General features: G+C 37.9%; 1 long non-coding RNA gene across 1 annotated transcript; it reads left to right on the forward strand.

Annotated features, from left to right (window-relative positions):
* Window positions 1–5468: 5468 nt before the first annotated feature.
* On the forward strand, window positions 5469–13431 carry LOC130923684 (uncharacterized). Its single transcript, XR_009064752.1, has 3 exons — window positions 5469–5533; window positions 12939–12997; window positions 13170–13431. It is a non-coding gene; the product is annotated as an uncharacterized LOC130923684 (long non-coding RNA).
* Window positions 13432–20941: the final 7510 nt, after the last annotated feature.

A 20941-nucleotide genomic window follows, 5' to 3' on the forward strand; every position in this document is an offset into this window, starting at 1 on the left:
TTTAGAATTTCTTGAAACCTAAGCTTTCAAACGCTACCAACAAAACAGAGCTTGAACCAAGGATTGAACACGAACAGTGTCAAGATGTATATGGCGGAAAACATAGACAAGTCTTTGTGTTCTTACTCAATCTGCTCTAAATCAACATTTACAACACATTACAAGTAAAGTGTAGCTCGGGTGGTCCGCTCCATCCATCAATCTTCCACTGCTTATCTGAGGTCGGATCCTGGGGGCAGCAGCATCGGAAAGGAAGCTCAGGCTTCCTCTCACCAGCAACTTCTTATCTAATTTCCCCAGCCCTAGAGACTGAGATGACCCAAGCAATCTTACATGTATGTACTTGTGTTTGTTTTAAGAATATATTTCCAAAATGTGTAATTGTGTCCCCAAGAATCTTTTAAAAAGTCACAAGTAAAGACTAAATGCATCTTTGGCCTTTTGAGCAAGGGCATAGGTTTGCATAGGGATGGTAGGGACAAAACACGACCAACTTTTCAGGATGGTCAAATTGTCCCCGCCAACTTTTAAGCAACCTTAATGGCATTATTTAATGTGTTAAGTTATATAGGTCATTTAGATTGTCTTCCCATATGTTGTAATAATAGAATTGACCATACCATCGTGAATTATTTGAGACTTACACATATCGTCCCTACACCAACTTGAAAATCAACCTATCCAATGAACCTACTCTAATCGACAATATTGCAAGTGCCATGGCAATCAATGACTTTTGGGAAGATACATAAGTGAAAAAGGATAAAAACAAATAAATAAATAAAAACGGAAAATAAAAGGTCATGTAATGTGATGTATGCAACTCTACCATGCTAGACTGTGCGTCCCGGGCTGTAGGGGGACAAGTATTAATAAGAATATGCTTTTTCCCGTCTGCCCTTTTCTGTCATCGGTCTCTTCGGGCAAATTATTCCATATTTTGTGACTGTCAATGATTCTCTCTTTCTTTGGGCAAATTATTCCACATTTTGCAACTGTCAATGATACCGATGACGATGACAATAAACATTTCATTCATTCATTCATTCATTCATTCATTCATTCATCCTCCTTTCACTTGCTGAATTTGAGTGTCCGTGTTTTTGTTTTTTTCCTCAAACGACACATTTCACTGGCTGATGACTTGACCCCCTCCACACACACACACGCACACTCTCATGGTGCAGAATTACGTTACATGTCGACATGCCGTCTCCTCTGCCTGATTCAAAGAGGAGGGAAGAGGATTTTTTTTGGTGGGGGGGGGCAGCAGCCACTGTAATTAATGTAAAAAGTCATGGTTGTGAAGGTGGGAAATGTACCACTAATTTTGCTACTGAAAGTCCAACCTGCATTACAGTTTTGCATTACCATTACATTAAACTGTGTGAACTTGCTAACCTGAGCAGGAAGCTGCTTGGGAAAAGTGTCTTTCTGTATGTGTTTTCTACTATGTTAACATTAACTAACTTTGAGAAATATAGTGAACTCTGCTCAGCTGTAAGAAATTTAGTGAACCAAGCTTTCCCCCCTTCTCCCTAGTTTTCATTTTTATTTTGCTTATGTAGTTTTAAAGCAGCCCAAAGGAGCTTTCATTTTTTTGTTGAGTTTGGCTGTGCTTGTGGACAAAATCAGTAGTGTTTTTCCTGAAGGAAGGCTCCATTTTTATTTATTTTTGTTATTCCCTGACTAAGAATTTTTTTGTTATATTTAATTTATTTAGACAGACAATTTTGAGTGGTATTAAGACAAATGTTTAATTTTGTACATTCCTGGATACTTAGAGATGATTAACAAGTTTGTATTTCTTGTGTATGTTAATATAATTTGTGTTCAAATAATGCAATTTAAATTTGCTAATAAAATCCAGACATTTATTCTGAAAGTTATCAAAATGTTTCTTTAGTAGTTTTTTAATACAAATGTTTGAATCTAACGGTGTATCACCTGAACCGATACAGTACATAAGCACTGCAAAAACCCACCTGTTTAAAACTGGAAAAAAAAAAAAAAAAAAAAATTCTTGTTTTCAGTGTAATTGTACTAGAAATAAGTGAAATTATTTGCCAGTGCTTCAAGTAAATATTACTCAGATAGCTTGAAATAAGAAAAAAAACTAGCTAAAAATAAAGTTTGTACGTTTTAATCTTTAATGAAAATGTTTGTCAGAAATGTTCTTAATTCAAGAATAGATATTGTTCAAAACATTTTTGAAAGCATTTTTTTTCTTGATTTAGGTGAAAAATGACCGACTTTTAGATGTATGGGATTAATAAGAACAAATGGTAACATTTACTAAAAGTAAGTAGAAGAATTTGATGCATTAATCTGTTAACTAGCCTTTAAAACTCAAAACAAAATGGAGAAAATTATTCAAAAGGTTTTGAGGAAAAATTATCAGATTAAGACGTTATACTGTAAATTTGCAGTGTGAAAGTTAGTATAAGTCAATACAGATTTTGTTTGCTAACCCCTAACCTAACCCTAACCCTAATCATTTGACCTATCAATTAATTTGGTTCTTATTGGTGAGAAATGTAGCCCTGACCCCCGTTCACCTAGTCTGCTTGGTCTTATTAATGTCCCGTCCGGTTATATCGTCCCTACCAATATTGAGACCAAACATACGCCCTTGCCTTTGAGGGATGAAATAATTTAAACCAATGAAGGCTCAGATATTTCTTCTAGGTTTAGTCACATCAGCAGAATAGCAAGGAACATGTGAGTGTTTAAAGTGTTTTGTTAGTTCCTTAAGTGAGCCAATAAAAAAAAAATCTATTAAAATGATTTACAATAATGTCAGGATTGTGAATTAGCTCATTATTTACCTGGATCTCAGTGAAATAGTTACATTTGCCTCATCCCCTTTATTTATTTAGATTGTTATTTAATAGTTTTCCGTTATTGCCATTTGTCCCTTTTATGATTTCAGAGTAGATCTCTGCTTTTGCTTTACGGGCAATCCTTAAAACTTTATTTCGTTGTGATGTGAAACAATGTCGATCTTTTTTTCATTGATTTCTTTAAAAAAGATTTATTCAGAGCATGAGCTATCTTTTTAATTACTTTCACCACTTGACTGTTTATTGAAGGCAAATGTATGGGTGTTCCTTTTTGGTGAAGCACATTAAAATGCAGTTGACTTTTTTTCATAAATTTAGACTTAAAGGTTGATTTAAGCAGATCAGAGTGATAGACATTGCGGTGCGATGTGTCCAACACATTAAATAATTAGTCCCACAGAAATAAATTAATGTCCGTGACATTAATTATTCAATGGGGTGGTAACTTTTCAATGTCTATCACTCTGATCTGATATCACAAGGGGTCCTTGTGGCTGACATTTTGAGAAGAATTTGACGTCAAATAGTCCCAAGCTCCTTTGCACCAGACATAACTGAAAGACTGTCAGCCAGAACGTCAGAACACCTAAGAAGGTTGGAGGCTTATCGGCGTTTTGGTCCGTGAGGCAAATTAAAATAGTGAATGAAGTTCCTTATAGTTCGAGCGATAAGTCTTTTCTCAAATTATGAATTGGATGTCAGAGCAGCAACGGCCTGCAATAACCTAATTGCTTGAGCTGAACCGACCATTGGACCTAGCATCTTCATTGGGAGAAGAATCAGCGTAAACGACCAAGAAATCAAGGTGCGAATGAATTAACATACTTATACTCAGTGCTTAATTTGTAAATCATAAGGTGCCGGAACGCAAAGTACATATGACAGCGCAGGGTTGACGAGACAGGTCATAAGCAGAAATGGTGCTGAAACAACATGCAAATGCCCACTTGCCATGCTGTGGGATTTATGAGCCTCAATTTCAGATGATAATAATAATAATATTAATAATACATTGTATTTCTAGAGCGCTTTTCAAGCCACACAAAGACACTTCACAAGAGAGATGGAATCATAGTACCGGCAAAACAATCATAAAAAAATTGAAAGCATAATATCCATGGTATAAATTTTATGTCAACAATTTAAAATTATTTAGGCTATTCTCTGCATAGCACAGGCAATTGTCCACATAACCACAGGTATGGCCTATTTAGCTTAGTTAGTTGTCCAAAACATTCCTTGTTGTCGTGGTTGCTTTTCTGACTCATTTGTCTGTCTTTTAGGCATGTTGAAATACCGTTTGATCCTAATTTTTTTTCAAATTCATGTCAGGGGCTGATTTGTTGGTGCAGCTTTTGAGCGTATCAACAAATCTCTGACTCTTCCAAATTGTTACCAGCATCTCCAAGGGGCCGCTGTCCCGTTTCAGTGTGACCGGCATTGCCAATTTGGCATAGAAGAAGTGGGTGAGCGTATGGGGGAGAGAAAGGAAGCGCGGTGTTGACTTTTACTATGGTTCGGAGTTGAAAGCACCGCTAACCAAAAGTGCAGATTGGAAACAACATGCAATTCTTGTGATATGTTCTGTAAATGTATCAATGCATCTTATTATTTTATCCCCACGACCCGACCCCGGAGCAAGCGGAAGATGATGGATGGATGGATGGATGGATGGATGGATGGATGGATGGATGGATGGATGGATGGATGGATGGATGGATGGATGGATGGATGGATGGATGGATGGATGGATGGATGGATGGATGGATGGACATTTTTTAAAAACGTTTTTATATTGTAGCATCACCAGGGCTGTCATCAGCACGGTAATTTATGCGTCAACGCGGGGCTCCTATTGGTGCGCCAGCGCGACATTCCGATTGGTGGACTGCTTAGCCGCCCGCCAGTGACTTAGTGTTTGATTTGCATTAGGGTGGCGGAAAGAAGAATAAAATAAGGGGGTAAAAAGCGTCAAGGTTCCTGTGTTATTTTCGCTGCCAAGCTTTACTTAGCAAGCGTTACAATTTAAAGCGACTGTTTTCTGTTCAGCCCAAATGCTTGATGAAAAGTTTGGGCAACCATGACTTAGAGTGGTGGTTTCCAGTGTTATTCAATGCGTGTTAATTATTGTATTAATATTAATACACATGAGGTGCCGGATTGGACTAAATAAGTCCCGGAACACGTGGAATTCGAAATCAAGAGGTGCCGGAGCATGATCCAGCTCAAATTAACCCCTGCTTATACTACACACTGTTACATATAAATATAAGTATCCTGATGTTTGCATTATATACAGTGTTGTCAGTAACGCGTTAGTTAGTAACGCGTTACTGTAATCTGATTACTTTTTTCAGTAACGAGTAACGAGTCTAACGCGTTAATTTTTCTACACCAGTAATCTGATTAAAGTTAGTTTCCTTAGCGTCTGCGTTACTATTTTTTCATTGCCTCATAAAGTATGTAAAATGAAGATTATTGTAGTCATGTACGAAGAGCATTTTGAATAGAAAATGCTAAAATAAAAGGTTCCCGGTGCGTGTTTCCATGACAACCTCTTAGCTATTTCCTGTTTTGGTCTCATGTCACATGTGTTGTGGGACTGAAGGCGTGGGCCAGGCGGGTGGACATTGGAGCCAATGTTGACACGTTGCGAGGGAATGTTGATCTGTGGATATCCATGAATGAAGGTGAGTATTTTTCCTTCATTCCGGAGGGTATCAGCAAAAGGTTGGACCCCTTACATGCGTGGCCGTTTCGTAGCTTTGCATCTGTGGGATGTGTTGTAAGTCCGACTGAGTGTAAATTGCTTAGTTGCCGCCACGTTTTGTGACCAAATTGACCGCGTGTGTGTTGAGAGGAGTACTTCTGGGTTGTTAATGTGCACGGCTGCACGCGCATCCACGCCCGTAACCCTTTTTGCACTATACAATCCACTTGTGTGTTGTTGATTGTTGTGCCGTCAGTTTGCATTGTTTTACATTGGCACTGATATGCTGTTAACCATAACCCGAAATTCAATTAAGTTTTGACATTAGGCTTAATCTTAGAGTTAGCGGGGTTTAATTGGTCGGTGGAGTTAATTTCAACAAATTCCAAGCAGTTTGTCGGATATTTGTTAGTTTCAGGGCTCCGGAGTGGCTAAGCTAGCGCGAAATTCTGATATTCCCCTTTAAATTCAATCATCGGAAAGTCAATTACATTGGATGACATTTTTCTGTTGTCATTCTTATGTTGAGGCGGCAAAGGGAGAAAAATGGGTAAATAGTTACTTTGATAATGAAGTAATCAGTAAAGTAACTAGATTACTTTTTTGAGGCGTAATCAGTAATCAGTAATTAAATTACTTTTTCAAGTAATCTGTGACAACACTGATTATATACAATGCTAGAAGTAGGGTGACCACCTATCCGGTTTTAGGACAGGCACTCAGCCTTTTCAGTCATGTGTCGGGCACAACCCATTAGCTGGACGCAATTTGTCTGGCTCTTAAAGAAAATGGGCCACGGTTCAGTTTATGTGACGCAATTCAGCCCCACGGCTGTCACTACTGGTCTGTGTTTGGCCAAGAGTGGCTTCAATCACAAACATCCTATATCATTGGTTCAATAAAGTGTAAACAAAGCTTCAAGTGTTGCTATCTAATGACATCATTTACTCAGCGAGATTTTACAAAAGTGCTAGCAAACATGACAAAACGGCAGACATCTTTTAAAAATGAATGGACAAAAGAGCACTATTTCCTCGCCAAAAGCAGTTGAGACTCGTTCCACGGTTTCTGCATGCTTTGCCGGGGTGACGTGGACATAAGCAGCAGGGCCGAAGCAGCTGTAGAACATCACGCAAAGAACGCGAAACATAAAAGAATGAGGCGAGCAGCAGGTGTGTCGACATTGAAAACATTTTTTCGAGAACCCTCATCACGTCAGGGTAGCAGAATAACTGCAGCTGAACTTTGTAAAGTTGTTCCTCTTATAAAGGGTTCACTTCTTTTAAACAGTTCAATGCTCACACTGTTTTTACACAAAAAAAATCTTGTTCTTAGGAATTTTGTTTGTAACAAATGTTCCTTGTAATACCCTTGTTCCGCCGAAATATCCTAAACTGGCAAAAACAAACAGTAATAGACGTGAACGCAGGTATAAAGAAGCAAAAACCCTCCTTAAAGTTACTATGTCTATTTTGGTATCACATTCTTTCTCTTTTTTCCATTTCCGATGCAGATGAAGCCTTTGGTTGGGTGAAATAGAATGCCCTGTAGCGGTGTCTTTTTTTTTTTTACCAAGGCACTTGCGGAACCCCACCCTCCATCTGCAAAATGAAGGCCCGGATAGTCACTTTTTTGTCATTCTATCACTTTTAGTCATTCTAACACTACATGCCTTCTTGCGTGAAGCTTTGTAACTATAGTCACAGATAGTTTATTGTTCACTCCAAGTTCAAGGTCGGAGTCATGTTTTGAAGCTGACAACATGTCGGATCCACAAATGCTAGTTTCAACAACGAGGTTAGTTAAGGTCACTTATTGATGATTTGAATAATGGTGACTTTTCAAAGTGGTAATGGGTGATGTAAAATTATACATTTGATTATTACCTGCTAGATCGTTGTTTATGTTTTATTTTACATATGAATTATGAAGTTCTTATAATGATGCCATACAGTGCCATGTATAGCCACTATGGCTAGCCATATGCCTGTTGATAAGGTTTTGAAGCCATCGTATTCTAATGACCACTATAATTTATCTAAATGGTATGAAATTGCACTAAAATGGCACCTGACTTGTTTCTTTTATATTTGAAGGTAATTTAGATTTGTTTTTAAACTGAAAATATATAATAATTTTAAGCAGAAAATTTTGGTATTGACCAAATACTTATTTTCCAACATGATTTGCACATGAATTTTTTAAGAATCGACAATGTGATTTTCAATTTTTTTTTTTCCCCACATTCTGTCTCTCATGGTTGAGGTTTACCCATGTTGACAATTACAGGCCTCTCTAATATTTTCAAGTGGGAGAACTTGCACAATTAGTGGTTGACTAAATACTTATTTGTCCCACTGTACCGACAAAATTTGCCATTTGACACTTAAAGACATCTGTCATAAGCATTCATTCATGCCCATGACAGTGTCACGTCATAATTATGATGGTCTTATTACAGTCTTAAAATGCCTCTATCAAATAAAGTGTTCCCCATTAACCCAAATAAATCAACAAATAAGCCACTCTGGACTATAAACCACAAGACTCAAAAATGAGGGGAAAAAGTAGCGGCTTATAGTCTGAAAATTACGGTATACAGTGGGGAGAACAAGTATTTGATACACTGCCAATGGGAGAACACATTGGCAGTGTATCAAATACTTGTTCTCCCCACTGTATATTGCATGTATGTGTGTTTTCACTAACACTTAATTCAAAGTATTACCTCATAATGTCTATACATACAATGTCTTCAAGTCGTTTTCTATGGTGCTTTCACAGTGTACCCATGTATCCTATTTTAAGATGAAATGAGCAAGCCGATGTTGATGCTTGGCTTTTATGGATGCAGATGCACTGGTCTATTTTATGGTGCCTTTATTTAGATTTATGTGGCCTATCTCTTCAGTGTTTTTGCTTTGAGCCTTTGTTTTATCTTTTTGAGGCTAAGGTCAGTATCAGGCCACTTTTCTGCTACACCTTTTTTTCTGCTGCCGACCTACAAACGTCTTCTGTGGGGTGTGTCATCCTCTTGTGTGTCTCATTGTCATGCTCTCTACTTGCGCTCTCCGCAAGGTGCAATTTTGTGATTGAGACATACTTCAAGATGACACGGTGAGTTGAATTTTAGACCACTACAGCATGACTGAGGGAGACAAAATGGGAAGTAATTGGTTGTGAGAATTTTGTTGTTTTGGACTCGAATACACGCATGGGATTCCAAAATTTGAGCATTAAGGGAAAATTACACAGTGACATATACTGTACTACTTACAAAAGCTGTATGATAGAAAAATCTGGAATTTGCAGTACAGGTGTTGAATATCACAAAGTCAATAATATTGTGAACATGAACATGCCCCTAACGACTTTTATCATCAATACAGTGTATCACAACAGTGAGTACACCCCTCGCATTTCTGCAGATGTTTAAGTATATCTTTTCATGGGACAACACTGACAAAATGCCACTTTGACACAATGAAAAGTAGTCTGTGTGCAGTTAATTTATTTTCCCCTCAAAATAACTCAAAATATAGCCATTAATATCTAAACCCCTGGCAACAAACGTGAGTACACCCCTTAGAAACTACTTACATCCCTAAAAGTCCAAATTGAGTATTGCTTGTCATTTTCCCCCCAAAATGTCATGTGACTCGTTACAGGAGTGCTGTCAGCATTAATGCAGAGATTGAAGATGTGGGGGGTCAGCCTGTTAGTGCTCAGACCATACGGCGCACTCTACATTAAATTGGTGTGCATGGCTGTCACCCCAGGAGGAAGCCTCTTCTGAAGACGGTACACAAGAAAGCCCGTTTGCTGGAGATATGTCAACAAAGCACATGTATTACTGGAACCATGTCCTATTGCATGGGTTCCCAAACTACGGCCCACCTCCACATTTGGTCCGGCCCCCTGAACAATACCAGAGAGCATTTTGAATTTTTTTTTTTTCCCTCACTAGTGTTATTTATTTCCTGGCCTTTTTCAGTTAAGAACCCAGAGAGGGTTATTTGGTTATTATCAGGGGTGCACATAAGTGGTCCGCATGCGCGCATGCGTACTGGACATAGACAAACGCGCTGGCACTCAACAGCTTCCATAATCTTTTGCGTACTTATGGCTGACCGCTGTATTTGCGGCGGACACGAGAAAATAACTTCTCAAAATGTCAAAGAGGCAGGCCCCACTGAGTAATTATTTCCGTGTTCCCCCACCCCCGTAAAAAGACAGACAGAGGACAGAGACGTCACCGGAGCTACCAAAAAAAAGGACTTTTGCTGAAAAGTAGCTGCAGGAGGTACCATGGCTAGAAGCAAATGATGCTCGCACGGAAATGTGGTACAAAATTTGCCGTGAGAATCCCAATGTCGCTGATAAGAGCAGCATATTTTATGTAGGGTCAAAGAATTTCAGCCATCCAAACTTTGAAAAGCACGAAAAAAACAGAGCGCAGATAGGACCCCACTCACCCAATGGACAAGTGCCGGAATAAAGTTAATGAAGAACAGCGCCATGCACTGACAAACGTGTATTTGCTCGCATTTCACAAAGCTAAACATGCACGTTCAATGAGCTCTTATGAGGAGGACATCCCACTTTTATAAAGGCTTGGAGTTAATGTGGGAGCCGCATAGTGCCCTTTATTTTGAATTAGTGCTTTTATGTTTATTTCTTTACATTTCACTTCAAAGTAATGGCAATTATGTTGTGCTAGTTGATGTTAATCAAGCATTAATTGTTAATATAATTAATTAAAGGTAAATGGCTCTAAGTAAAGCTTGTCATAATTTTATCGCCTCAGGCGGATCGGCTCTCAAGCTCAATGAGGACCAAGTCACATTTCCAGGTCCTCCGACAAGAACCTGGGCAAAAAAATATGTGCACCCCTGGTTATTATCTATTTGATTAATAGTGTTATTATTATTTATTACATTATATTATATTATATTATATTATATTATATTATATTATAGTTTTTATTTTATTTACTTTTGTTCCGTGAAGAATCCAAAAAGGGTTATTTGATTGTGGCTTTCTGAAAAACAATACATTTTTACATTTAGGCACTCCTGCAATCGTCACACTTTTTCTGTTACAAACTGACCCCGGCCCGTCATCAGAGAAGGGAAAAGTTATGTGGCCCTCACAGGAAAAAGTTTTGGCACCCGTGTCCTATGTCTGATGAGACGGGTGGGCTTTCTTGTGTACTGTCTTCAGAAGAGGCTTCCTCCTGAGGTGGCAGCCATTCACACCAATTTGATGTAGAGTGCAGCGTATGGTCTGAGCACTAACAGGCTGACCCCCCACCTCTTGAATCTCTGCAGCAATGCTGACAGCACTCCTGTAACGAGTCACGTGACATTTTGGAGGGAAAATGACAAGCCGTACTCAATTTGGACATTTAGGGATGTACGTAGTTCCCATGCGGTGTACTCACTTTTGTTGCCAGGGGTTTAGATACTAATGGCTATATTTTGAAAAATTTTGAAGGGAAAATAAATGAACTCTATTATATAAGCTGCACACAGACTACTTTCCATTGTATCAAAGTGTCATTTTGTCAGTGTTGTCCCATGAAAAGATATACCTAAATATCTGCAGAAATGCCAGGGGTGTGCTTTTGTGATACACTGTAGATACATTTATTTTTAATTGGCAAAATAAGCAGGCTGTATGTATTCTGATCTAGTTCATTGTAACTGAGGCTGAGCTATTCCATGGCGCAATTTAAATTTAAGTGTTGCCATAAACCTGCCGAGAGAAACAATAAAAAGGCATCACTTTTAATCAAAAATCTTAGTCATCATATGGGGTCATGTTTAAGTAAGAATTGTATCAATTACAGATGTTGAACTCAAGGCCCTGGGGCCAGAGCTTCCTTGCCAGATCATTTTGTTTGGCCTGGAAAAGTAAATCATTGACTTCATGTTTTTTGCTTTTAAGAAAAAAAAAAAAAAAGATTAAGGACTTTAAATTTGAGAATATTTACACCCCCTCCATATAACATTTGAATAAACATCTTCCAAGAAATAGAATATTTATCGTATTTCGCTTTTTTTTCTTGTTTGTCTTTTCAAATAAGACAAAAAATTCTAATTATAATTATTTAACAGAGTATTTGCTGGTAAAATCTCAAATGACAGTGTTTAAATAATTTTTAGGTCAACAATAATTCTAAACGAATAATTGCTTATGAAGAAAGTTGTCAATTTATATCGATTCACCTGATAATCAATTAGTTCTCAATTAGTCGATAAGTCATGGCAGCCATAGTTGGCTGACATGCATAGGCGGAGTTTTACTTTTAGGGAGGAGGGGCGCAACATGTTGATGACCCCGAAATAAAATTAACTTACAAGAATATTTATAATAATAAGTTGAAAATGAGTGTTTTTTTGTTTCCCATCATTCTTGAGGGGAATTCTAAATCAGGCTGCTTAGGACAGCTATACTCTTCACCAGTGTCATGCCAATGTAGTTACCCCCGTCAAAAATTGTATCCCATGGGCGGAGGCACTGCGCTGCACTGATATGCTATATTTCCGTGTTTGGGTGATGTAATTATCTACAAGGTTTTAAAACATGGCCCATCCGTCAAAAAAAAAAAAAAAAAAATTCTGTCATATAACGTAACATACGTACTGAACGTAAATAAAAGGCAAGGTTTTACTGTTTTACTTGTAGGATGACCCACAACTGTTATTACTGTAATTTAAGTCCAGTATGGAGTTTCTCCAGTTTAATAAACGTCGATGTCCAAAATATATAACTGTGGTTCTTTCCAATCCTTGGTTTTTGCTCAGTAGTTGTTGGTGCTTTTGAAAGCTTAGGTTTAAAATGAAAAAAAAACATGTATATCCATCTTGCCTCTTCGGTCCTCGAGTTATTTTGGCTAAGCAAAGCAAATGACCGTCTAAGGTGCTAGTCACATGATCTGTTCGAAAAATAATTTTGACCCATCATAAAAATATCTTTTTTGTTCATTTCATTCATTTTTGTTGTTTTATTGCTTTACAACTTTTATTACAATATTTTACTGGAAAACTCATAATTTGAAAATAATATATAGGAAATTCAGTTACATGCAATGACACTTTTCGGCCACCAGGGGGGCCTGCCCCCCCCTTAAACTCCGCGTATGCTGACATGGCCCTCCAAAGGAAACCATAGATATAGCACCCCTGATGTACTAATTTTTCATGCCAATAGAAATGTATCCCGCTGTGTGAATCGCAATACATATTAAAGGTTGATTTTGGTCAAAATCAGATAAATGCTAAAGTCATTCAATGACGCATACAGCAAATCTGAGATTATTGCAAAAATGTGTGATGAATAATAATATTTTTCTCTTGTATTTTCCCTTATTCACTTAACAGAATTGATTGATTGAGTGATTCCTTTTACTGATCTGAACTGCGTAGTCCACCCAAGTAAGGTAATGGTGTAAAATCTCTTAATATTCTTTTTGAACTATAGTTGTCATTGTCAATAACAGGAACAAATGATTGCAAGTCAGAATGACAAGAATATATGAAAAAGTACATTTGGGTTGAACATTTGATTGACAAGAAATTCTCAACAAAGTGAAAACATTTGCTTTGATACAGACAATGAGAGTCCTGACCAAAAATCAGGTTGAAGTTTGCCTCGAGGCTTCCAAGACGAGTTCAGGACATGAGAGAACAACCGCGCTCAAAATACACGGGAAGTTTCTCCTCGACAAATGAAATGACAGATCAAAGTTTTCAACGTAGCAGATCAAAGTTACACATCAGCAATATAAATAGATCGCTCCTTCTCCTAGTCCCATCTCCAAGGGATTAATCAGTTTGGATGGCATGAAAGGAGATTGATGCAACATTTTGCAAACACAAGAGACAATGGGGGGGGCGGGGTGCAGGAGATAGCTTGAATCCTGGGCACGGTGGACGATTAGTTGGTGTAGTTCAGAGGTTGTGGGTTCAAATGTGGGTTCTTTCCTTTCTCTGGGGAGCCTGCATGTTCTCCCCTTGCCATCAACGCACGCCTCAGGACTGCACTTGCCGTTAAACACTGTGACAGTTGCTTCGTACAAAAAGTCAAAGGAGGTGTGAGCGGAACAGCAGGCTGGAGCTGTCAATCACCACAAACTCATCTACACAGCCAGCACACAATTATCCCTGGGACATGTTATAATGATGCTGCCAATGTGAGTGGCAGTATCATTCAACAGGTGTTTGTATACCAAGTAGGCCCTCTCCTTTTAGCACTATAATTACAGTTTGTATATACTTATGTATATTAGGGCTGGGGAATAAAAAAAAATTGGAATCGAGATTAATAGCAGAAGATTCTTGTTATGAACTGCGATTAATCGCATTGTCATATAAACCAAACAATAAAAAATTAAAAAGGAGTGTATACAATAATAATAGAAATCTGTCCTGTCTTCCCTCTCCCTGTCCTATCAGTTCTTAGGTGTTTCCCATCCCGACATGGTGTCTCCTCAATTAATGAAATTGTAATGAGCTTCTAACTTTACTCAGTAGCATATCGTGTAGTATATACTCAAGGAGTATATTCAAGTAGTACACTCTGAGTTGAACCTACATGTTTTGTCCAACCTCCGTGAAATTAGCCCCCCACCAGATGCAAATTTATAGGAACTTTATGTCATCTGTTTGCGCTAGGTCTGTTTGCGCTAGGTTTGTGCTCATCTGTGCTGAAAAAGTTTTCGTTTGTGCTGCTATTGTTTTTGAGATAATAACAATTCTTTTATAGGTCAGTCTGAGGTCAACCAGTCCCCAATTTTGATTAAAAAATGGCTTAAAAAGGGTATCAATCGTTTGTGCTACGTTGGTGCCGTGAAAATTTTCATTTGTGCTGCTATCGTTTTTGAGATATTGAGATACTAATTTCAAGTAATGATGTCACAGAGCTCCCCCCATTTACAGTTTTTCGCCGTTAACGGTGACCCGAACCCGCCGCGATAAGTGAAAAACCGCGAAGTAGCGCCCCTAAACCCCCCAAAAATGTTTTTTTTTTTTTTTTTAATGTATTTATTGAGATCTATCATTGGAAAGAGATACATACAAGAAGTTTTTTTTTTTTTAACTTTTATGTATATATATTTTTTTATTAAACGGTGTTTGAGCACTTTAAATGCAGTAATTATGATAGCTTTTAAACAAGTTGCTGTCCTAAAGAATTATTTTTAAACAAGAAAAAAAGTAGATGCCCAATCCATTAAAAAAAAAAAAAAAAAATATATATATATATATATATATATATATATATATATATATATATATATATATATATTAGGGCTGTCAAAATTATCGCATTTACGGGCGTTAATCATTTTTTAAAATTAATCACGTTAAAATATTTGACACAATTAACGCAGATGTCCCGCTCAGACGGATTTAAATGACGATACAGTGAAACGCTTACTTGTTAATTGTGTTTTATGGAGTTTTGCCGCCCTCTGCTGGCACTTGGGTGCGACTGATTTTATAGGCTTCAGCACCCATGAGCACTGTGTAAGTAATTATTGACATCAACAATGGCGGGCTACTAGTTTATTTTTTGATTGAAAATTTTACAAATTTTATTAAAACGAAAACATTAAGAGGGGTTTTAATATGAAATTTCTATAACTTGTACTAGCATTTTTCTTTTAAGAACTACAAGTCTTTCTATCCATGGATCGCTTTAACAGAATGTTAATAATGTTAATGCCATCTTGTTGATTTATTGTTATAATAAACAAATACAGTCCTTATGTACCATATATGGAATGTATATATCCATCGTGTGTCTTATCTTTCCATTCCAACAATAATTTACAGAAAAATATGGCATATTTTATGGATGGTTTGAAATGCGATTTATTGCGATTAATTACGATTAATTCATTTTTTAAGCTGTAATTAACTCGATTAAAATTTTTAATCGTTTGACAGCCCTAATACATATATCCTTGTCTTTATTAAATACTTCATTGAGTGTCCACTCTAATCCTCTCCAGCTGCTCACTTACACACAATGAGTTGCCACGACAACTTTTTAACAAGCTAAACTATGATCAAAGCTTAACCGTCTGTCAATCATTGTTTAGTTTAATTAGCAACTCCAGTCCACTCTCTGACGAACAAAGAGCAGGGAGCGGGAGGGAGGGAGGGAGGAGACTGCACTATTGGCCCGGGACAGCTCATCTGTTTTTATTTATCTATGTTTTAATTGAAAAAAATCTGCGAAGTTTGAAGCGCGAAGTAGCGACGGATCACTGCATTGCGAAGTGGACCCGAAATGGTGCCATTTGTTTATGCTATGTTTGTGCTTGTTTGTGCTGTAAAAAATTTCATTTGAGTGCTAGATATTGAGAAATTAATTTCGAGTGATTGTGTCACTCGCAGCCCTTTCGTCTTCTAACTCCAGCGGCTGACGGAGCATACCAACTCTCTCAATAACAACTAGCTTAAACGTAGCACAAACGAATGGCACCCCTTCGCAACTTTTTTGAAGGGAATGGGGGGCTTGAGATATAAATTTCAAGTGTTGACTTGACTCGCCGCAAAAAAATGGAGGGCTGCGTGATGTCATCAGTAAAACGTTTTGTTTAAAACCTTCTTGTGTTCTCACTTTAGTTATATTTGTTTTGCCACGAGAACTGCATGTGAAGCTTAATGTATCATTTATGATATAAATTAGAGAACATATAGCTATACAGTGGTACCTCTACATACGATCACTTCGACACACGATCTTTTCGACATCCGACGTAAAATTTGAGCCGCCATTTGTTTCTACATCCGACGAGTTGCTCGAAATACGACGACATGACAGCACTGCAAACGAACGCATGGTGGATTTTCTTGTGTGAGAAATCAACACAGTTTTCAAAAAAAGTTGATACAGTTGGAGAAACAAGGAAAAAAGTGATGCTTACCTTTGAAATGAAGATGCAAGTTATAGAAAAATATGAGCTTGGGGTGCGCGTCCCTGAACTGGCTCAACAATACAGCTCCATTGTCCTCTTCCGACCACCGTTCGCCACTATTTATAAGTTAAGGTGACAATTATTATTGTGGTAACATTGCCAAGGAAATCGCCAGCTTCGTCACGTTTTTATCATTTATTTAAGAACTTATCCAACACAAAACGCCCATTGTCTTAAGCAGTTGACTGCTCTCAAGAAAACGAAAGTATTATCTCTACCGCACCGACCTATCTCACTGAGACGTCAGCATTCGCGGTGCGTTCAGGGACAGTAAAAAGTGTCCGCCATATTAGAATCCGATTCGTTACATTATTTACAGGAATAATTATTAATTATTCTTCTTATTATTATATTATTCTGAATTATTTATTTATAACTTATTTGTTTTTCTATGTTTAATTGCCATTTGTAACAGTGCCAGCAGTATTTATTAAGAATTTAGTGTATGTTTTTAGGCTTTGGAACGAATTAATGGAATTATAATGTATTCCTATGGGAAAATCCTGCTCGACATACGACCAGTTCGACTTACAAACAAGGTCCTGGAACGAATTAAATTCGTATGTAGAGGTACCACTGTATATACAAATTAATTTTTTCAAATGTTTAAAAAAAATATATTATGTTTAAGGATGACATAAAGCTTTCAAGTTAAAATTTTCTGTTCATTATTTTCGGGGTAAGGGATTATAACATGGAAGATGTTCTGAACCTCCCCATCAGAGCAAAAAACATAAAATAAGCCTTCAACTCTTTCCTTTCTCTTAAAGATCTGATCAATTTTGTGTTGCATTGCCCTTTTTTATTGCATTAATTCAGCAAGCTTGTTCTTTTTTTTTTTGTTGTTGTTGTTGTCCCATAAACATGTGCATTTGAACCAGTCGAAGCTAACAATCCATGCTGATCACATGTCAGTATGTCAGCCAATGGACAACTGGAGTCCAGGCAGGATGGTTTGCCGAACTGTCTCGACGGACTAAGATACATACGCTCGGAGAAATCCGTGGATATAAATATCTGTGGAAACGGATGACGCTACACAAGCAGTCCATTAGGCTTGTTGTTAACACTTGTGTTTGTAACTCCGACGTTAGTAGATTGTTTTCTTCTCGAGATGCACGTGTGGCAGCCTGACAGTTTTTTTTAACATGGAGGTTTGACAGTTGCCGTCATATTTTCAGGATCAAAGCACCGTTCCGCCCCCGAATTTTATACCGGAATGTTTTTCCGGGCTTTTCTGACCCACTTTCACCACTGGATAAAACCCAAATGATACCCAACCGTAGTATTAAGGCATGCTGTTCAGAATTTTGACTCAAATGGCGAGACTAAAAGCTTAACTTTTTCTTTGGTGGATATGATGTTAATGCGCAATTAAAATAAATAAAACGTGCCTAGCGTTAATATTTAGTATAGTAGGGCATCGTATGTATGATTATCACAATTGAGTATTCTACTATGTTGTGTTTTGTTTTGTTTTTGTATGACGCTCATGGGACTTCTTTTAACAAATAGCTAAGTCAATTTACTTTTATAGCCCATTATTCCAAGGCACTACATAAAAAGCAAGTTTAAAACTTAACATTAAAAACAATTGCCTTCAAAGTTTGCAGATGGGTAGCACCTGCGGAAGGACAAGTTGTAATATTTTTTGCGATATGCATTAAAGGGGGGATTTTGGCTTTATTGACATTGGGCAAGGTGACGCTCATTTATGGCCATTGAAGATATTGTGGAAATGTTCTTATTTGTCATATAATATTAGCAGTTTCTAGAAGGGCACCATTCCCAAGAACAGCCTATATAATCTCCATGGTAGCCATTTTGGTGCAAATCTGCATTTATTATCCTCTTAACAACACTTGGTAAAAGTGTGATACTGCATTTCCACTGCAGTGTTTTTATTTAAAGGGGGGAAAAGGAGGTGATGACAGTGAGGAAGATAAATCTCACAAGGGGTAAGTCCATTATTAAAGAAGCTTGTAGAAAAGAGCAATGCTTTCAACCAGCAGGGCCGATTTTGTCTGACCTTGAGACGTCAACAAAAACCTTCCCCGCAGCTTAATGCTGGAAAAGAGCATGCATGCGTCTCAAGTGCAAGCCCTGTTTAGTAAGCAGCACATCACTCATCACTCACATCCCACTCACGCACCTTCAACTCTTGTGGTTCGTCAGTCTTGTTCACTGGAATGCGTAAGGTTAAGCTGGAACCTGTCAATCGTCAGGACCACTGTCTGAGCTGTCCCCCTGAGTGCCCGACTGTAGTAAAGGGTGATTCATCACACTAGCTGCTTGCTGATCTCATTTCATACTTCAGTGCTTCCAATTGGCCATTCCGGACAACTTTAAGGTAAAGAAAATGCTGCTGCAAACATCTTATTGCTGTTATATATGAATCATGCTTATTTTAGGGTGAGCAAAAGACAACCTAAAACCATGTCAAGACAAGGTATTACACTACGAGAGCCCAGGGACCATGTGGGAAAAGCTTGCCAATTAGAGCAATGAATTAGTTTCTACAAGTGACTCTATACGATTGTAATTGTAAAACCTGTGGTATGCAAAATAAGCATTTGTACAGTTCAGTGTTTTTTAAAGGATGTTTGTATTTGTTTTTTTTAATTTATTTAGGTAAAACTTTTATGTGCAATACATTGCCATTGAATGATTATTGTTTAATTATCCTTATTCCCGCACAGATTAAATTTGTTTTTATTTTCTTGTGCTAAATGACAATATTTTTTCATGTTACAGCATTGGGTCTTCCAATTGCACAATGTGCATAAGCACACTGCCAAAATGGTTATAAAGTGACTTAATAGAATAAACCTCATTTTTGATGAATTCTCACTACGCTACTTGATTTTAATATTTGTCATGATAGCAGAGGTCAGCACCAAGGATTTTTTTGTTTGTTTGTTTGTATAAAACGTTTGACAACCGTTGCTCTATGCGTAAACTGACATTAAGGGTTTTACCCAGTGGGATATACCACTGTCCAAATTGACATTTACCATTTCATTATGTAAATTTCAGTTTATTATTTAGGAAAAATTCAGAAAATTGTATTGACATCTTGATATGAAGACTACTGATCCCATCCACATAATATTTGGAAGCCAGTGAAAGGATATGTGTTTTGGGTGGAGAACGTCTGAGAGGGGGACAACGTCTACCTCCAATCCGCGCCTACATGGACGACATGACCACGTCGACCTCAACTGTTGCATGCACCAAACATCTGCTGGGAAAGCTTCACGCTAATATTACACGGGCACAGATTAAGTTTAAACCCAGCAAGTCCAGGAGTACAGTGCCTTGCAAAAGTATTCGCCCCCCTTGAATCTTGACACCTTTTGCCACATTTCAGGCTTCAAACATAAAGATATGAAATTTAATTTTTTGGTCAAGAATCAACAACAAGTGGGACACAATCGTGAAGTGGAACAACATTTATTGGATAATTTAAACTTTTTTAACAAATAAAAAACTGAAAAGTGGGGCGTGCAATATTATTCGGCCCCTTTACTTTCAGTGCAGCAAACTCACTCCAGAAGTTCAGTGAGGATCTCTGAATGATCCAATGTTGTCCTAAATGACCGATGATGATAAATAGAATCCGCCTGTGTGTAATCAAGTCTCCGTATAAATGCTGCTCCTGCTCTGTGATAGTCTCAGGGTTCTGTTTAAAGTGCAGAGAGCATTATGAAAACCAAGGAACACACCAGGCAGGTCCGAGATACTGTTGTGGAGAAGTTTAAAGCCGGATTTGGATACAAAAAGATTTCCCAAGCTTTAAACATCTCATGGAGCACTGTGCAAGCCATCGATTGAAATGGAAGGAGCATCAGACCACTGCAAATCTACCAAGACCCGGCCGTCCTTCCAAACTTTCTTCTCAAACAAGGAGAAAACTGATCAGAGATGCAGCCAAGAGGCCCATGATCACTCTGGAAGAACTGCAGAGATCTACAGCTGAGGTGGGAGAGTCTGTCCATAGGACAACAATCAGTCGTACACTGCACAAATCTGGCCTTTATGGAAGAGTGGCAAGAAGAAAGCCATTTCTCAAAGATATCCATAAAAAGTCTCGTTTAAAGTTTGCCACAAGCCACCTGGGAGACACACCAAACATGTGAAAGAAGGTGCTCTGGTCAGATGAAACCAAAATTGAACTTTTTGGCCACAATGCAAAACGATATGTTTGGCGTAAAAGCAACACAGTTCATCACCCTGAACACACCATCCCCACTGTCAAACATTGTGGTGGCAGCATCATGGTTTGGGCCTGCTTTTCAGCAGGGACAGGGAAGATGGTTAAAATTGATGGGAAGATGGATGCAGCCAAATACAGGAACATTCTGGAAGAAAACCTGTTGGTATCTGCACAAGACCTGA

Source organism: Corythoichthys intestinalis, chromosome 11 (assembly GCF_030265065.1).
Source record: "Corythoichthys intestinalis isolate RoL2023-P3 chromosome 11, ASM3026506v1, whole genome shotgun sequence".
In the NCBI taxonomy this organism is placed as follows: domain Eukaryota; kingdom Metazoa; phylum Chordata; class Actinopteri; order Syngnathiformes; family Syngnathidae; genus Corythoichthys; species Corythoichthys intestinalis.